At 43.1% G+C, this 16,496-nt stretch overlaps 1 protein-coding gene across 4 annotated transcripts in view; it reads left to right on the plus strand.

Moving 5' to 3' along the window:
* NLGN1 (neuroligin 1) overlaps window positions 1–16,496 on the plus strand; it is a 987,462-nt gene that overhangs the window by 113,481 nt on the left and 857,485 nt on the right. Inside the window, exon 1 of one of the 4 annotated variants that reach the window (XM_053306126.1) lies at window positions 13,194–13,267. The exons of the other annotated variants lie outside the window; for them this stretch is intronic. The gene's annotated coding sequence lies outside the window, so the exon portion shown is untranslated. Of the gene's footprint in view, window positions 1–13,193; window positions 13,268–16,496 lie in introns of those variants that run through there. 4 annotated transcript variants of the gene reach the window in all.

A 16,496-nucleotide genomic window follows, 5' to 3' on the forward strand; every position in this document is an offset into this window, starting at 1 on the left:
CTGGCTTTCAATCCCTATGCTCCAGTACTCTGCTTTTTTTGGGGGGGGCATTTCCTCTTCTGTTCTGTCACCTTTTTCTTAACTTCCAGCACATGAGGAAGTCACAGGAGGGCAGGCACTGAGTCAGGAAGTGGTGGTTATTCCTGCCAGAAGAATGGGGAGGAGATAACTGAGCAGGTTTTGCATTACTGCATGTGATCATTGGAAGGGCTGCATCTAGGGCTTGGCATTTATACCCTCAGCCAGGCCCCCGAGCCCATCTGCAGCTTCTTCTGTGCCTTTCCTCTAGAAGGAAAGATCTGAAGCCTTCCGGGGCCAAAGGTGAATGCTGTGCACACCTCCGTGTGTCCCTAATAGAAATATTACCTTTGTGTGGATTTAAACTATAAGATGCTTTGGGAGCTGAAAAGTAGGTTATGCATAAGGTTATTTATGAGGTTAGGCAATAGACTTTGTAGTGCAGCCATAGTGTAACCAACATGTGATGATCTCTACACACATCCTCAAATACCTGTGTATGTTTATACATCTTTGATCACACTGGAATAACACTATGTTTATGTCATAAAAGTTGGAGTGATCCTAACACTAGAGGTGTCATATCTTTATGCTTTGTCTGAAATAACTGATTTTCTAGCTGTATATAGCCCATTAGCCACCCTTGGACTTTTTGTAAAGGCATGGAATATAGTTTTTTTAAATAAGTAAGTAAGTAAGTAGATTAGTCATGTGTGGGAGTCTACATAGGGCTTAGTGAATCCCTTTTTGCTGCCTGTCTGGGATGTTGTCAAGCACTGGCAGGTTTCAGAGCTACTGAGCCGTGGGTTGAAAGTTGTGTGAGTGGGTTGAAAGTTGAGTGGACTGAAAGTTGTACAAGGCTAACTTGAAAATGTGAATGTGCCTTATGCTGTTATCCCACGTACATCTAACCCACTACCATCCACAACAACTGACAAAAGCCCTTTCAGCTCTCAAGTCTTGTTCAGCAGTCCTGCCCACTGACTTCTATCTATCTATCTATCTATCTATCTATCTATCTATCTATCTATCTATCTATCTATCTATCATATTTCTATCCCACCTGATGTGTACATCTCTAGACGGTGTACAAAATTCAAAATAGTTAAAAGTTACAAATTAAAATACATAAAAGACAATAGAATAATATAGATATTAAAACACGTTTTAAAATTATTAAAATTAATTGTAATTAAAAGCCTGCGAAAACAGGAGAGACTGAAAACAAACAGAAAAGGAGATACTTTTATTTCAGTAGGGAGCATATTCCAAAGCCCCGGGGAAGCCACAGAGAAAGACTGGTCCTGGGTTGCCACCAAACAAGCCGGTGGCATCCATATCTGGATGTCTCCAGAGGATCGTAACAGGCAGCAGGGTTTATGACAAAGGAGGCTGAGAACTGGTCTTGGAGAGGAGAGTTGGTCTTGTGGTAGCAAGCATGACTTGTCCTCTTAGCTAAGCATGGTCTGCCCTGGTTGCATATGAGTGGGAAACTTGATGTGTGAGCACTGTAAGATATTCCCCATAGGGGATGGAGCTGATCTGGGAAGAGTGTCTAGGTTCCAAGTTCTTTCCCTGGCATCTCCAAGATAGGGCTGAGATTACTGCCTATAACCTTGGAGAAGCCGCTGCTAGTCTGGATAGACAATACTGAGCTAGATGGACCTATGGTCTGACTCAGTATGTAGCAGTTTCCTATGTTCCTAGGAAGCCCTCTCTTAAATAGCCTGGACCTAAGTTGTTAAGGGCTTTATAGGTAAGAACCGTCACTTTGTATTTCACCCGGAAACATATTGACTTAAACTGGAGAGGCCAGGTATTGAACTCAGAACCTCTTGCATGCAAAGCATGGGATCTAGTTCCTCTCCTTCCACAACTGTCTGCATTTTTATGGAGCTTTCTAAGAGACTTATAATACTTCCAGGTTAATGCTTATACAGATGTATCCTCACACTTCAAAAGAGGGATACAATCTCAAACTTCAAGCACTAAAAAAGTGAAAGGACTGAAATGCACGGTTCCACATGAGGCAGATTGATCCAAATGTTAAATATACATGAATTGTAGGATTTTCTATCCTCCTAGTCTGAAAGCTCGATCAGAAAACCAAATGGATACATTCACTCTTATTTTACACCGGACCCGAAGATGAATTTCAAAGAATCTTTGTCAGTACACATAAAAGACACTCTCATTTTATTTGTGCGCCAGAGTCATATTTTGGTTCCTTTCTGTTCATTACAGATTTCTTCGTTGGTTCACAAGTTCTATTATTACCCCACAGTTTATTAGTATAGAGAGTTCTGATCTTATGATAGAATAGAAACCCAAGGATGAATGTTGAGTGATATTACAATGTGGCTGTATTCACAACCTTTTATACAACATAACAATGTCTCCTGGCCATGTTTTTCTGTCCCATAAAGGGCATTTCCATGCAACTCCGTTTTAGTTCTATTTCTTTACAGATGCCTAGTTTCAGACTCAGTGGGGACATTTTTGCAAAGTGAAGTGATCCTAGCCAGTAATGGCCTCCTTGCCCTAATATCATGGTGTGTTGGATATAAATTAAGTTACATTATCTGCAGCCAAGATAGTGTATTGTGAGAGGTTTATTTTATTTAGAAAAATGTCTGAGTCAGCGTCGTTCCCTGACATGCGCTGCCTTAATGTCCCCAGTATATGCAGCCACAGAGCGTTTACCCATTTCCCCTAAATATGATCAATGCACATTTTCTTCTGGTGCGAATTTGTTCAGCACTGTAAGTTAATAATAATTGCATTTTCCAGATGTCAGTCCACTTAAGATGCAGTATTCCTCTACTTATTTAACAATGGGTGATGTGGAGGCCAAGACTGTATTTCAGCTCTTAATAGCCGAGGCCTCCCTTCAGTCTCAGAGATTGCTGCTGCCACAGTGTCTGGCCCAATTAGTATACAGGACATTAATGGGTTTTTCTAACTGTAGACTCAAAATAAAAAGTGCTGGGTGACTTTAAAACTGTGTTTTAGAGGCTGTCTTGAAATTCATTGAAAGGCAGAACTCCTTTCTGCTGATACTCGCCAAATACCTGACTCGCATACTTGCTGACTTAACTCCAGTTTTAACATGCTGTAAACAGGAATTTTAGCAGAGGTGAAATACTTACCATTTTTAGGATATAATAGATTTTGCTGATACAGTATGACTTCCATATAGCTGCCTGGGCCTCCTGAAGGAAAGAAGAAACCAACTTTGACAGTAGGTTTTTAACAGGAAGAAGGTGGAGTTAGATTACACATTTTTTGAAAATTAAGAGATGATATGAAACGGTGATCCATACCTTCCAACATTTCACAGAGGAATATAGGGACCAACCTGTCAACCGCTTTCCCCAAGGGCCACTGCCCAAGTCCCTCCAGATTATGACACATTGTTCTACTCCTCTTGTGTTGCATTCATTTTCTCTGCAACACTCTGTCCTCCACTTAAGCCAAGAAAGTGGTTGTTCATATGGTTTATTTGTTTAAAGGAGCCCCTGGTGGCGCAGTGGTAAAACTGCCGCCCTGTAACCAGAAGGTTACAAGTTCGATCCTGACCAGGGGCTCAAGGTTGACTCAGCCTACCATCCTTCCGAGGTCGGTAAAATGAGTACCCAGAATGTTGGGGGGCAATATGCTAAATCATTGTAAACCGCTTAGAGAGCTCCAGCTATAAAAAGCAGTATATAAATGTAAGTGCTATTGTAAGTGCTATTGCTATTATATAATATATATAGTATATAAACTAATTCTCTATCTATCTATCATCTTACGATCTATTATCAACAGTTCAAAATATACCTCAGCAGCACACACTCATGGCTTATAATGATGATGATGAAAATAATAAAAAACAAAAAATTACGTACTATATTCTGTTGTGTTAGTTATAGCATACAGAGATCTTCGACACGACCTCGAGGCTACTGCTGGGTGTACTGCAGGAAAGGCAGGAACTTGTCTGCCATCCCTGGCGGATGAGCAGTGGCCACCCTTCCCTCTGCCGCGCTGCATGCCCACACGAACAGCAATGCGGCAGCTGCAGGAGCTGGGAGCAGGAGGGCTCCCCTTCCCCTGCATCCCAAGATGCTCCAGGGCGTGAGCACAGTGGCTGCTTTTGTTAGAGTAGCCGCTGAGCTCAGCGGGCGTGCTCCCAGCAATGGAGGCCAACTGGGGGCAAATCGTTTTAACCTGGCGGTGATCACCCAGATGATTGCTGGCCGAGGTTAAGCAAACCATAGGTTCGTTTAACCTCAGCTAAATGCCGGGTTCAAAACTCAGGCTTGGCACGGGGAGCTAATCTCAGTAGAAGGAACTCACCTCTGAAGAATGGAAGTATTTTACTATGAGCTGCCTTCTGCCACCTGCCTCTGCCCACCCTTTGAGATCTTTGAGAAGGGGTTCTGCTCCATAGCCATCGCTGACCGAGGTTTGGATGGAGTGTATGCCAAAAAAAAAAAAAAAAAAAAGCCTTTTCTGCAGTGGCCCCTTACTTCTGGAACTCTGCCACAGGAGGTTGATGATGCATTTTATCCTCCAGAGTTAAAGAGGATGCTGACCACACGTTTGTTCTGCCAGGCCTTTGATGAATGATTGTGAGGGTGGTTGGTTGTATGAATCTTATAGTTCTTGTTGGCTTGTTTTTATCTTATATTGTTTGCTATCTGGGATCTTCTTCTTGATGAAAAGTGAAATAAAAGGGGAGGGGGTGTTGAATAAGAAATCTCCCAAAAGCAAAAATGGGGGCCAAAAGGGGGGCAGTGATTGAGCTGGGACAGATACTACTACTACTACTACTACTACTAATAATAATAATAATAATAATAAATTTAAAAAAACCTGTCCCTTATAAATAGAAACAGCTGGTGTGTGTTGTGTGCTGCTTGATGGAATTTAATGAAGCTATGGATTGTAATCCAGTCCAGATATACTGTGGTAATTTGGGGCCTGAATGGATGATACTTGTTCCCAGGTCTATTCCCTTGTACACTGTGGGACCTGAGAGGACCCCGTCTCTCCTTACCCACCTAGTTCACCTGTCCTGCCTCTGATGCTACCCGATGTTACACTTGTTCAAGTCTTATATATATGTTTACACATAAAATACAATAAGTCTGAAAGTGTGGGTGATTCGTAGACTGTATCTGTAACATTAATTGTGTGCTCCGAGTTTACATAGGTTGGATTTCACATACTATTTATTTATCTTTATATCCCACTCTTCCTCCAAGGAGCCCAGAGCAGTGTACTGTACCTGGCTATGTTTATCCTCACAACAATGCTGTGAGGTAGTATAGGCTGAGAGAGAAGTGACTGGTCTCCAGTGAGTTTCAAGGGTGAGTAGGGATTCGAACTTGGGTCTACCCAGTCCTAGTCTGAAAATCTAGCCAGTACACATGCTGGCTCCTATGGTTCTACTGAAATTTAGACCTCAGCTTCTCATGGAAGTTTTTCAACCCCAGTTTTTAGTTTGTATCTCCCCCGGAACAGAAGCACACATTCACATATTGGCCAAATTTACCCCGAAGTGCCTGTGAGCAATCAGGGAACACTTCACACACAATTCGGGTTTTTCATTGTGCGTTACAATGTAGCCCGATTTATATCCAGAGGGGAAAAATCCACCTTTTGTGTTGGTTTTTTGGGGCAACTTTGAACTCGCACTAAAGATGGACTCGGTTTCATCTACATGAAACCGCTGGGAGAATCTACATGAAACCGCTGGGAGAGATCATCAGGGGATTGGGAGCTGGGTGTTACCAGTGCGCTGACGACACCCAGTACTTCTTCATGTCAACTTCTTCAGGAGATGGCATATCCTCCTTAAATGCCTGTCTGGAAGCAGTAATGGGCTGGATGAGGGAGAATAAACTGAAGCTGAATCCAGATAAGATGGAGATACTTATTGTGCGGAGTCAGAACTCCAGAGACTATTTTGATCTAACTGTTCTAGATGGGTTCACACTTCACCAAAAGGAACAAGTTCGTAGTCTGGGAGTACTTGTTGTGAATCTGTTAGCTCGGCTAACCCAACAGGATTTTATAACCTCCTTCAGCACTCCCCCTGAGAATAACCAGAAAGCAGCAGCAAAACCAAATGAAGGAAAATAAAAGGCTCACAAAGCAATTAGTCAATGGATTAAGTCCCCTGAACTGAAACTAGGTACCCCCCTCTAACACTAACTGAGTAATAAGTGGCAGGAAAAGACAAAACAAGGAATGAAACAGGTGAAGAACACAGAACAGGGAATTAAGGGAACAATGCAGGAAAGTACAGACAAGACAAACTGGGATACAGAAATGGTTGAAATTCAAGAGCACACTATCTGCAGCCAACAAAGTTGCAAACAGCATCAAAGCAAAGAGAGACTGTTGAATATATATGGCTTAAGAGAACCAGCAGCCAATCAGGCTTCCCTGAGTCAGCACTTTGGCTTTCTTTCTTGGGATCTCCTACACCTGGTGACTCCCACTGAGCCTGCCTCTTGAGATGTCATCTCAAGACAGGTGAAATCCCAGACTCTTCCCCATCAGAGATCACGTCTGGGAGCTGTTGTGAATCCTCAGCTCCAGAATCTGGTTTCTCTGCCAAATCCTGTGGCTGTGTCTCTAAGCCCTCACTAACTGGTAAGTCATCCTGCTCTGAGTCTTCTGAGTCAGAAGTCTGAGCCATGACAGTATTTCTGGATCCATACCTCTCCCTGGTTTCTCAAGTTGAGGTGGTGGCCAGGGGTGCTTTCTATCAGCTTCGGCTGATATGCCAGCTGCGCCCGTTTCTCAAGATCAATGACCTAAAAACAGTGGTACATTTGTTGGTAACCTCCAGACTTGACTTCTGTAATGCTCTCTATGTGGGGCTGCCTTTGTACCGTGTTTCCCCGAAAATAAGACAGTGTCTTCTATTAATTTTAGCCCCAAAAAATGCACTAGGGCAATTAGCGGTACATCAGAAATTACTGCTAGGTCTTACTTTCGGGGTAGGTCTTACTTTCGGGGAAACAGGGTATGTAGTCCGGAAACTTCAGTTGGTTCAGAATGCGGCAGCCAGGTTTGTCTCTGGGTCATCTTGGAGAGACCATGTTACTCCTTTGTTGATGGAGCTATACTGGCTGCCAATAGGTTCCTGGACAAAATACAAAGTGCTAGTTATAACTTATAAAGCCCTAAATGGCTTAGGCCCTGGATATTAAAGAGAGCATCTTCTTCACTATGAGCCCCACTGTCCATTGAGGTCATTTGAGGAGGTCCGTCTCCAGTTACCACCAACTCGTCCAGTGGCTACACAGAGATGGGCCTTCTCGGTTGCTGTCCCGAGATTGTGGAATGCGCTCCCTGCAGCGATACGATCCTCCCAATTTCTGGCAATTTTTTAAAAACATCTGAAAACCCATCTTTTCTCCCAAGCTTTCTCAGCTTTTAAAAATTTGTTGGTTTTAATCTTGTGGTTGATTTTAAATTGTTGAATTGTTTTAACTTTTTATATGTGTTTTAATTGTTTCATTGTTCCAGAGAGGAACAATGGAATTGTTTCACGTTCCAGAGAGGAACGTTTGGGGGTTATATAAATTTGGTAGATAGATAGATAGAGCCTCACAGAAAGCCAACAGTAAAGCCTGCTGTCTGGGAAAGCCCATGGAGAACTTCCAGGAGGCTCACAAATCTGTTATAAATACAAACAGATTTTAAAAGACATAAAACAAGATACAAAGAAATAAAAAGGCATAAAACAAGTTATATATGATACAGCTGATTTTAAAAAAAACTTAGGGGGGGGACCCACAGCAATAAAATCATTTAATTAGATTTTTAAAAACCCAATACCACTAAAAGTCCATGAGAACCTTTAAGAACATTACATTCACATATGGACAGCTGGAGCAAGTGGAGGCAGGATTGATGTGCCACATGGGTGGAGAGGTAAGTGTGCTCCCACACCCAACTTTAAGTGGATCCAGTTAAGGGTATTTTCTGATAAGCTGACCCTTTGTGATGCCCCATTTCAGCAGCTCCTTCCTCAAGCTGCCTTTTAAACTTCCTTGAGTTTAAACATAGATTTTGGGAGAGTTAGTATTAGACTTGCCAGAAGGATAACTCGGAGAGAGAAAATAGCATGTGTGAAAAAGACGGTGGTAAAACTGAGCAGTTGAGGGCAGGCAGCATGCCCTGGCACAAGATAATGTTATGATACAGAAGTATCACCCTAGGTTACAAGTGATGGATCTTTTTCAGAGCATTTTTGGGTTGCTGTCAAGGGTGGGTCACAATGCTAGTTATTTGTTGTTGCTTTTTAAAAGAGAGATGAGAACTCTGCAATATGCCCTGGAAAGAAGCCCCGCTCATTCATTTAATTTGTATAGGGATAGGCTACACTTACTTGGTGCTGAGGGGAAGGCACTTTGTATATGTCCAGAGGTGCTTTCACTTTATTAATATGTGGTCCTTTTAAGCAGGGGTCCCCAGCCTTGGGTCCCCAGGTGTTGTTGGACTACAATTCCCATCATTCTCAGATAGCCATTGTGGCTGGGGATGATGGAAGTTGTAGTGCAACATCATCTGTGGACCCAAGATTGGGAACTCATGCTTTAAAGGGGGGGGGGTGGCTTTTGAGGATACCATGGGCAGCCAGAAAAACAAATAAATGGATCATAGAACAGATCAATCCAGAATTTTCACTGGAGGCACAAATGACCAGGCTCAAACTAGCATACTTCGGACACATTATGCGAAAACCCAGATCCCTTGAGAAGTACATAATGCTGGGGAAAGTTAAAGGAAAGAGAAGAAGAGGACAACCAGCAGCAAGGTGGATGGACTCAATTACGACAGCAATGAATGCACCACTGAGAGAACTTAAAAGCCAAGTTGAAGACGGGTTATTCTGGAGAGAATCTATGTATGTGGTCGCTAAGAGTCGACACCGACTTGATGGCACTTAATCACGCAATCAATCAATGGCTGCAGATGGGAGAATAATGCCAAATAGAGATGGTTAAAAGAGAAAGCAGGGCTGCAAGGTCAACAGTAGTCTGTGTGGTCTACTGCAACTGGGAGTGACTTGCTAATGTCTCAGATGGAGGTCTTTTCAAGCCCTGTAATCTGATACCCTTGTAACCGCAGGAACAAGGTTTGGACCTAGGACCTTCCTTATGTATGAATCTGAAGTTTGCCAAAGTACCTGAAGTAGCATGAAGTTAAAAAATGTGAAATAAACAAAGGTGGCAGTCTTGGAAACTTCTATGGCTATGAGGCATCAGAGTTCTGGCTTGAATTGTTTGGAAAGAGCTCCCCCTCTCCATTGGTTCAGCTGCTGAGATGTTATGGAATGTTGACTTGGTTGCAATTACTAGAAAGCAGAGAGTGGGTAAACATGCCAACTCACCTGTCAATCAAAATGAACAAAAACCTGACTTGAAAGCAGGGTTCGGGGAAGAGCATGCTTCTTCAGCAGCAACTGTTGGTTGCTGATAGGGGTGGCCACCTTACTTTTTGAGGATTCTGGAATAATCTGTTTCGTGGACTTCTCGCCCACCAAAAAAAAAAGTTCTTAAAGCAGTCAGCATTAGCTATTGCAGGGGTTCCCAGATTTGGACTACAACTTCCATTATTGGACTCCATGGACATGTGCAGAGGCCGGAACCGGGCTGCCTGTCAGCCCATGGTGTGTAGTGCTGGGGAAAGCTACGGCAGGGCCGAGAGGGGCTGCCGCCACGAAGCCGCCACATCACCTCTGCCGGTATGATGCCCTCTTGCCAGCCGCCCCACCCACCTGCCCCTCGAGCCCCTTTTTAGCAAGGCAATCCCCTTTGCTATTAAAGGGGAATCCTTACCAGATTCCCCTTTACAAGCATAGCCGAACCAGTTGAACTGGGCCGAACCAGTTTGATTCAAAACGGGCCCATTTCAGTTCAAACTCGGTCCAGTCTCCTTTGGAGGGGGTGGTCTAGTTCAAGCTCAAAGCAGTTGAACTGGGTTCAGTTTGAACCGGTTCTGCACACCCCTACAAGGTACAAAATTATTATTAATAATTTTAAGAATAACGATTATTATTCATGCCTAATATACTATGCAGCATTACTTGCATGTTGCAACATAATGTTCATGCAGTTGTGCAAGTGTGCTGTTGCGCTACAGACAAGTATGTGGACACAGTTGCACAATTGATGGTCATTGGAAATAATGGCTGACAATTGCATTTTCACAATTTCTGTGTGTAGCACAACAGCACTCTTGCACAACTGTGTGTAAATGTAACATTGCAACACACCCATTACTGTATGTTGTCCACCACCACTACTACTGCTACTATTAGTAGTACTATCAATGTGTCAGTGCTAATTTTCACAGAAAATGTGCTGCAACAATGTTAAGACCGAGATCCAAAAACAGGGGAGGTGTTTAGCGTACCACAGATAACCTTTTTTCCAGTTGTCGCTGAGCATTTTCATTTTATTTCTGCTCTCTGGCCTTTTTGCTTTTCAATCATTTTGTGGATTTCTGCCTTTCAGGGGAGTACAATGAAAATGAAGATGGTTCGTTGCATGCCGATCTTATTCAAATGACTCAAATGCCTCTGGGAAAGTTGGCATTTAAGAGGCAGGAGCTTGTGTATGTCAAAGAGAGGGTTTGTACTCATAGAAAAAATGGAAGAGCTTTGCCATGAAAAGGAGCATAGAATATTCTCTGTACAAAGCAAATTATTCCAACTATAGACTAGTTACATAGGGACTAGTAACAAATGGTTCACAATGCCATTTGAAAGCAGTACATGAGTAAAATCAAAGGGGCTGGATTGGACATGATGTTGACAGTGCAATATGCAGTGAGGCTCTACACATGAATGATCCGTGTGCAGAGCCTAACCGGACTCTGCAGGGAGAGCAGACTTAGCCTGCTCTCCCCGCAGATGAGCAGAGAGCTTGCCCTGGGCGGCCAGACTGGCCACCCACATGACTACCGGCTCTGTCATGGAGCCGGTAGGGGCAGCAGGGATTGGGGGTCACCCAGCCCCCAGAAGTTCCAAGATGCCCCATGTGAGTGTGTGGGGCATTCTGGGGGGACCCCCAACATCGAGAAGCTTGCTGTTGCCTCCCGATTGGGGGTCTACTTGTGAGTCACCACCGCATGCAGCCGATCAACTAAACGGGGTTAGCAGAGCGCTTGCTCCACTAACCCCATTTGGGGGAGCAATTAAGTGGGCTAACCGCCGGTTCACACATGCGGGGGAAACTGGGCTGGGCTCCCTTAGCCTGGTTTCCTCTGCATGTGTGAATAGCCTCAGTATCTGTAGAAATGCACATTTAATGGGGTAGATGTGTGTTGAGTGTGTGATCAGGCATGCACATTGGAATATAGGAAGCTGCCTTCTACCACATCTAGCCCAGTATTGTCTACACTGACCAGCAGTGGCTCACCAAGGTTTGAGGCAAGAGTTTTCTCCAGCCTTACTTGGAGATGCCCGGTACTGAACCAGGGATCTTCTTCATGCCCTAACCCAATTGTGCAATCTCTTCTTTGTTAGAAGTGGTTGCATGGACTGGTTCAGGCAATTCTTGAAAGAGCCCTCTCTGTAGACAAGTGGAGGAGTCTGGATGCTTGTATGTGTACGTGATTCACACAGCCTCCAATTTCTAAAAAGAGGGAGAGGAAAGTTGGACAAACAAATGCTCCTAGGACAAAATGTGTAATATGCAAAGTGTGCATGCACAATCCTGTACATTTAATGTGAATGGAGTCCTGGGTGGAGTCTAGGGGATCTGTGAGAGGGAGGCTGGTGCCTCCAACACCTTCCAATGAATAGGGAGTATTTAAAGAATTCCCAGCATTTCCCAGATGAAAATATAGGGACTTGCTTGTAGGGATGTGCATGGATGGCTCAGGCAGCCGGTGGAAGGGCGGGGAGCAAAACAACAACAACAGCAAACCAACGGGTAAGGAGCTCCTTACCTGCTTTTAAAGGGAACCACACTCTGCCAAACCGGTTCGAATGCCAGCACCCTAGCCGGTTCATCACTTTCCAGAGGAGGCGCTGAACCAGCTCATGCACATCCCTACTTACTTGTTGGTTCTCATACCAATAGTCACTTTCCAAGTCCCACTTCCTCCGCTGAATGCCTGCCTGTTTGTTCATTTACCTAGCAATAGTCTGTTCGCCACTAATTTAAAACTTGAGGACAATATCCTTCTGGTTTGAGAAATACTCAAACTTCATTGTCCTATAAACAAGGTTATCCATCATCCACAAGGCCCAGATTAGTTCCAGAATATGTATGTCTATATTCAGCAATTTGTTTACAGTTATTTGTTAAATTTCTACCCTGTGTTATGTGCACTGCATGGTGACTTACTGTTCATGCGTACACGTTTACATGAATTGTACTAGAGGGAAGTCCTGTTCAGGTTCAATGCATGTTCAATTTGTGTACAGTGTATGTACATACAGTACACACCTTGCACATGCAGTTATTCACATGTTATATTCAGTGCATCCCCAGCTCTCTGGGGATGATGGGAGTTGTAGTTCAACAACTTCCCTGGGGACCCAAGGCTGGCAGTTTCTGGACTAGAAGCATGGAAAGCTGGGGTAGACCCCTTTCTCACTGAACAATTGGACAGAATACTGCCAATAAATTTTTTTTTAGGTGTACTGTACAGCTCCTTGCATTGAGCAGAGAGTTAAACTCGAAGACCTCCCAAGTTCCTTTCAACTCTTAAAATTCTATGATTCTCTAATTCTCACTAAACAGAAACTGACATGGAGCAATTTGGGAAGGCTATTCAAGGGCCAATTACTTACTAATCTTTCAGCTGGGATCAACGGAGGGCAACAAAACAGTCTGAACCTGCAAACAGTACACATTTATTTGAAGGTGCCAGGGGCCTTTGCTGAATGAAATCTACTTGTTGGTAGACATTATATAGAAGGATCTTGACTACGGGGAAGAGCATTGCTAGTTGGTGCTATATGAAATGCTATGTGGAATTCTGTTTTAATTCTGCTTCTAGTGAATTGCAGAAAAGCGATAGAGAAGCTAAAGAGCTCTCGTGTGGAAGCCACCCTGATTACCAACTCTCTGTGGAATGAGAGAGGGTTAGAAGCAAACATTCAGGTGAATCTTCTCCACAACGAGGCAAGTTCTGCACAGCTCTGCTAAGTAGCGGTTTCTGCACCACTGTGGAGAGCATAGGGGGGTGATGTTGACTTTCAGGAGCTAATCTCTTCGAAGTGTAGGTAAGCAACCTCATAATTTGTATGCTTGAGAATGATTTAGTGGAGTGACATATCCAAAAGCATAAAAGATCCCTGATGGGAAAGAGATAAGCAACATGCCTTAAGTACAATCTTCTCACAGGGCCTTTAGTGTTAATAGGATATTTTGTAGGAATCTCATTAGACTGTAACGAGAATTTACATATTGAACAATACAGGAGCAAAATCTTTCCTTAGGGGGAAAAGTGATAGGTACACCTGACTCCTTGCAGATTTAAAATACATCCTGGAAATTGCTCTATTTTTTTCAGATTAGCTGCATGCACCTCTTCTCCCACAAATATAGCATATTTATTCTCAGGACTGGCAGAACCTTGTTCCATTCATTCACATGGCCCACATTAGTTCTAGAAAAAATATGTATATATTCAGCAATTTGTTTACATTTATTTGTCAAGTTTCTACCCTGCCTTAAAAAAAAAAAGTATTCAGGGCAGATAACAAGCAACTTCATAAATTCATTTAAGACTGAAATCCATATGCATGCTTACCTGTTCTGGATAGAATGAGACTTATTTCCAAGTAAGCAGGCCTAACGTTGGCCCGTTTGTCTCCCACTGAAATCAGTGGTAGACATCTAGGTTAAATTACTCCTGAGTAGTCCTGCTAAAATTAAATATAGGGATGTGCGAATCGATTCAGATACAAATTGATTTGTACCCGAATCTAGCTGATTCGCGTGATTCGGAGATAAAATGAATCACCCCTGTGGTCCATTGGCTAGATCCGGGTACAAATCGAATCGCGGCTGATTCGATTCAAATTGATTCGGGTTTCGGATCTGTCCTATTGATTTCCCCAGATTCCCAGCTTTCATTAAAAAAAAAAGCTAAGCTCTAGCCCTTATAGAAGTGGAGTTATGGAGCAAAATGTGTGGTCACTATTTTTCAAGTGTTCGGATTCTTTGATGTATAATAACTTTCACTCAATGAATCCTTATGAGGATTCATTACACACCTTCATTTCTTCTATTCATTTTGACTGTCTTTTAGACAGTGCCAATTGTCAACTGCCATGTGCCAACTACATCCCACTCCCACCCACAAGGCAGTGAGGTACTACTCAGTTTAAGTTAAGTGCCTAATGGGTAGAGGCTACCACCCAAATTGCAGAGGGATTGGACAAAGGGCTGGTTTTTGGTGAATTGTTGAAGTTTTCCATAGGAAATCATGTAGGTTTCAGCAGCCCCATAACTGCACTTGGGGGGTGCTGGGGTGGCCCAGAGTGAGTGGTGGTGTAGTGAACAGAGGGTACCAGCCACCCCCATGGGTTTCTAGCCCATGGGGTTCAGGGTTCCTTTTGTTTCTGAGGTGTTCTGAAAGTAGTGTCTCTGGTAGCAAATGAGATTTTCAATACAAACCATGAATCCACTCTCACTTGCTACCATAGAATCTACACTCAGACCACCTCAGAAACAACAGAACCCTGTACCCCATGGGTTAGCTGGCACTGTACCCCATGGGAGTGGCTGGCACCCTATGTGCACTACACCACCACTCACTCTGGGCCACCCCAGCGCCCTCCAAGTGCACTTATGGGGCTGCTGAAACCTCCATTATACCTTATAGGGAAAAACCTTAAAGATGAGTAAACTTCAACTATTCACCAAAAACCAGCCCTTTGCCCAATCCCTCTGAAATTTGGGTGGTAGCCTCCACCCATTAGGCACTACAACCTCACCACACTCTTCCACCCCAGTTCCCACTTTATGCCCCAAATCTGCCTCAAAGACACTAAACTTCCAACTATTCACCAAAAACTAGCCCTTTGCCCAATCCCTCTGCAATTAGAGAACCAGTGTGGTGTAGTGGTTAGAGTGCTGGACTAGGACCGGGGAGATCCGAGTTCAAATCCCCATTCAGCCATGAAACTAGCTGGGTGGCTCTGGGCCAGTCACTTCTCTCTCAGCCTAACCTACTTCACAGGGTTGTTGTGAAAGAGAAACTCAAGTATGTAGTACACCGCTCTGGGCTCCTTGGAGGAAGAGCGGGATATAAATGTAATAATAATAATAATAATAATAATAATAATAATAATAATTTGGGTGGTAGCCTCCACCCATTCGGCACTACCACCTCAACACACTCTTCCACCCCAGATCCCACTATATGCCCCAAATCTGCCTCAAAGACACTATAACAATTCACCAAAAATCAGCCCTTTGTCCAATCCCTCTGCAATTTGGGTGGTAGCCTCTACCCATTAGGCACTTAACTTAAACTGAGTAGTACCTCACTGCCTTGTGGGTGGGAGTGGGGTGTAGTTGGCACATGGCAGTTGACAATTGGCACTGTCTAAAAGACAGTCAAAATGAATAGAAGAAATGAAGGTGTGTAATGAATCCTCATAAGGATTCATTGAGTGAAAGTTATTATACACCAAAGAATCCGAACACTTAAAGAATAGTGACCACACATTTTGCTCCATAACTCCACTTCTATAAGGGCTAGAGCTTAGCTTTTTTTAAAAAAATGAAAGCTGGGAATCTGGGGAAATCAATAGGTCAGATCCCAAACCCAAATCGATTTGATTCGGATCAGCCGTGATTCGGATACGAATCGAATTTGGGGTGATTCGGATGGGTCAGATTCGGATCCAAATCTATTCAGGGTTGTTTCGATTCGGTTACAAATCGAAACACAGAAAATCCGAATTGCACACCCCTAATTAAATAGTCCTTTAGAGTACCTCCTGAGTAGCACCATTAAGTAACTTGGTCAGGATGTTAGGCAATGAGACATACAAAGCTCTCCCATTTCATTATCTATCTTTTTATTTATTTATTTGACATACTGTTAAATGAATGTTTTAGATATGAAAGTTTCAAATTTTTAATTGCTGTTTAGATTTCTTAATTGCTGTGATTTCTGAATGTTTTATATTTAATTCCTCTTTTAATAGCTGTTTTCTTTGTCTTTGTTTTTGCGAACAGCCTGGAGCCTTTGGAGTCAGGCAGTATATTAAACAAACAAACAAACAAACAAAATATTTCTGCAATGCCCGAAATTTGCGACTCTGGGCAGTTTACAATTAAAATGATTTAAATATTAGAATCATTAACATTAAAATCATTTAAGACCCAACATGAAAAGTATTTAAAACTATAAATCTAATCAAAAGCCTGGGTGAACAAATAAGTCATCATAATAGTTGCCAATGGTGGGGAGGCTCTTATTTCAACAGAGAGCAC

This window comes from Hemicordylus capensis, chromosome 3, assembly GCF_027244095.1.
Source record: "Hemicordylus capensis ecotype Gifberg chromosome 3, rHemCap1.1.pri, whole genome shotgun sequence".
Lineage (NCBI taxonomy): Eukaryota > Metazoa > Chordata > Lepidosauria > Squamata > Cordylidae > Hemicordylus > Hemicordylus capensis.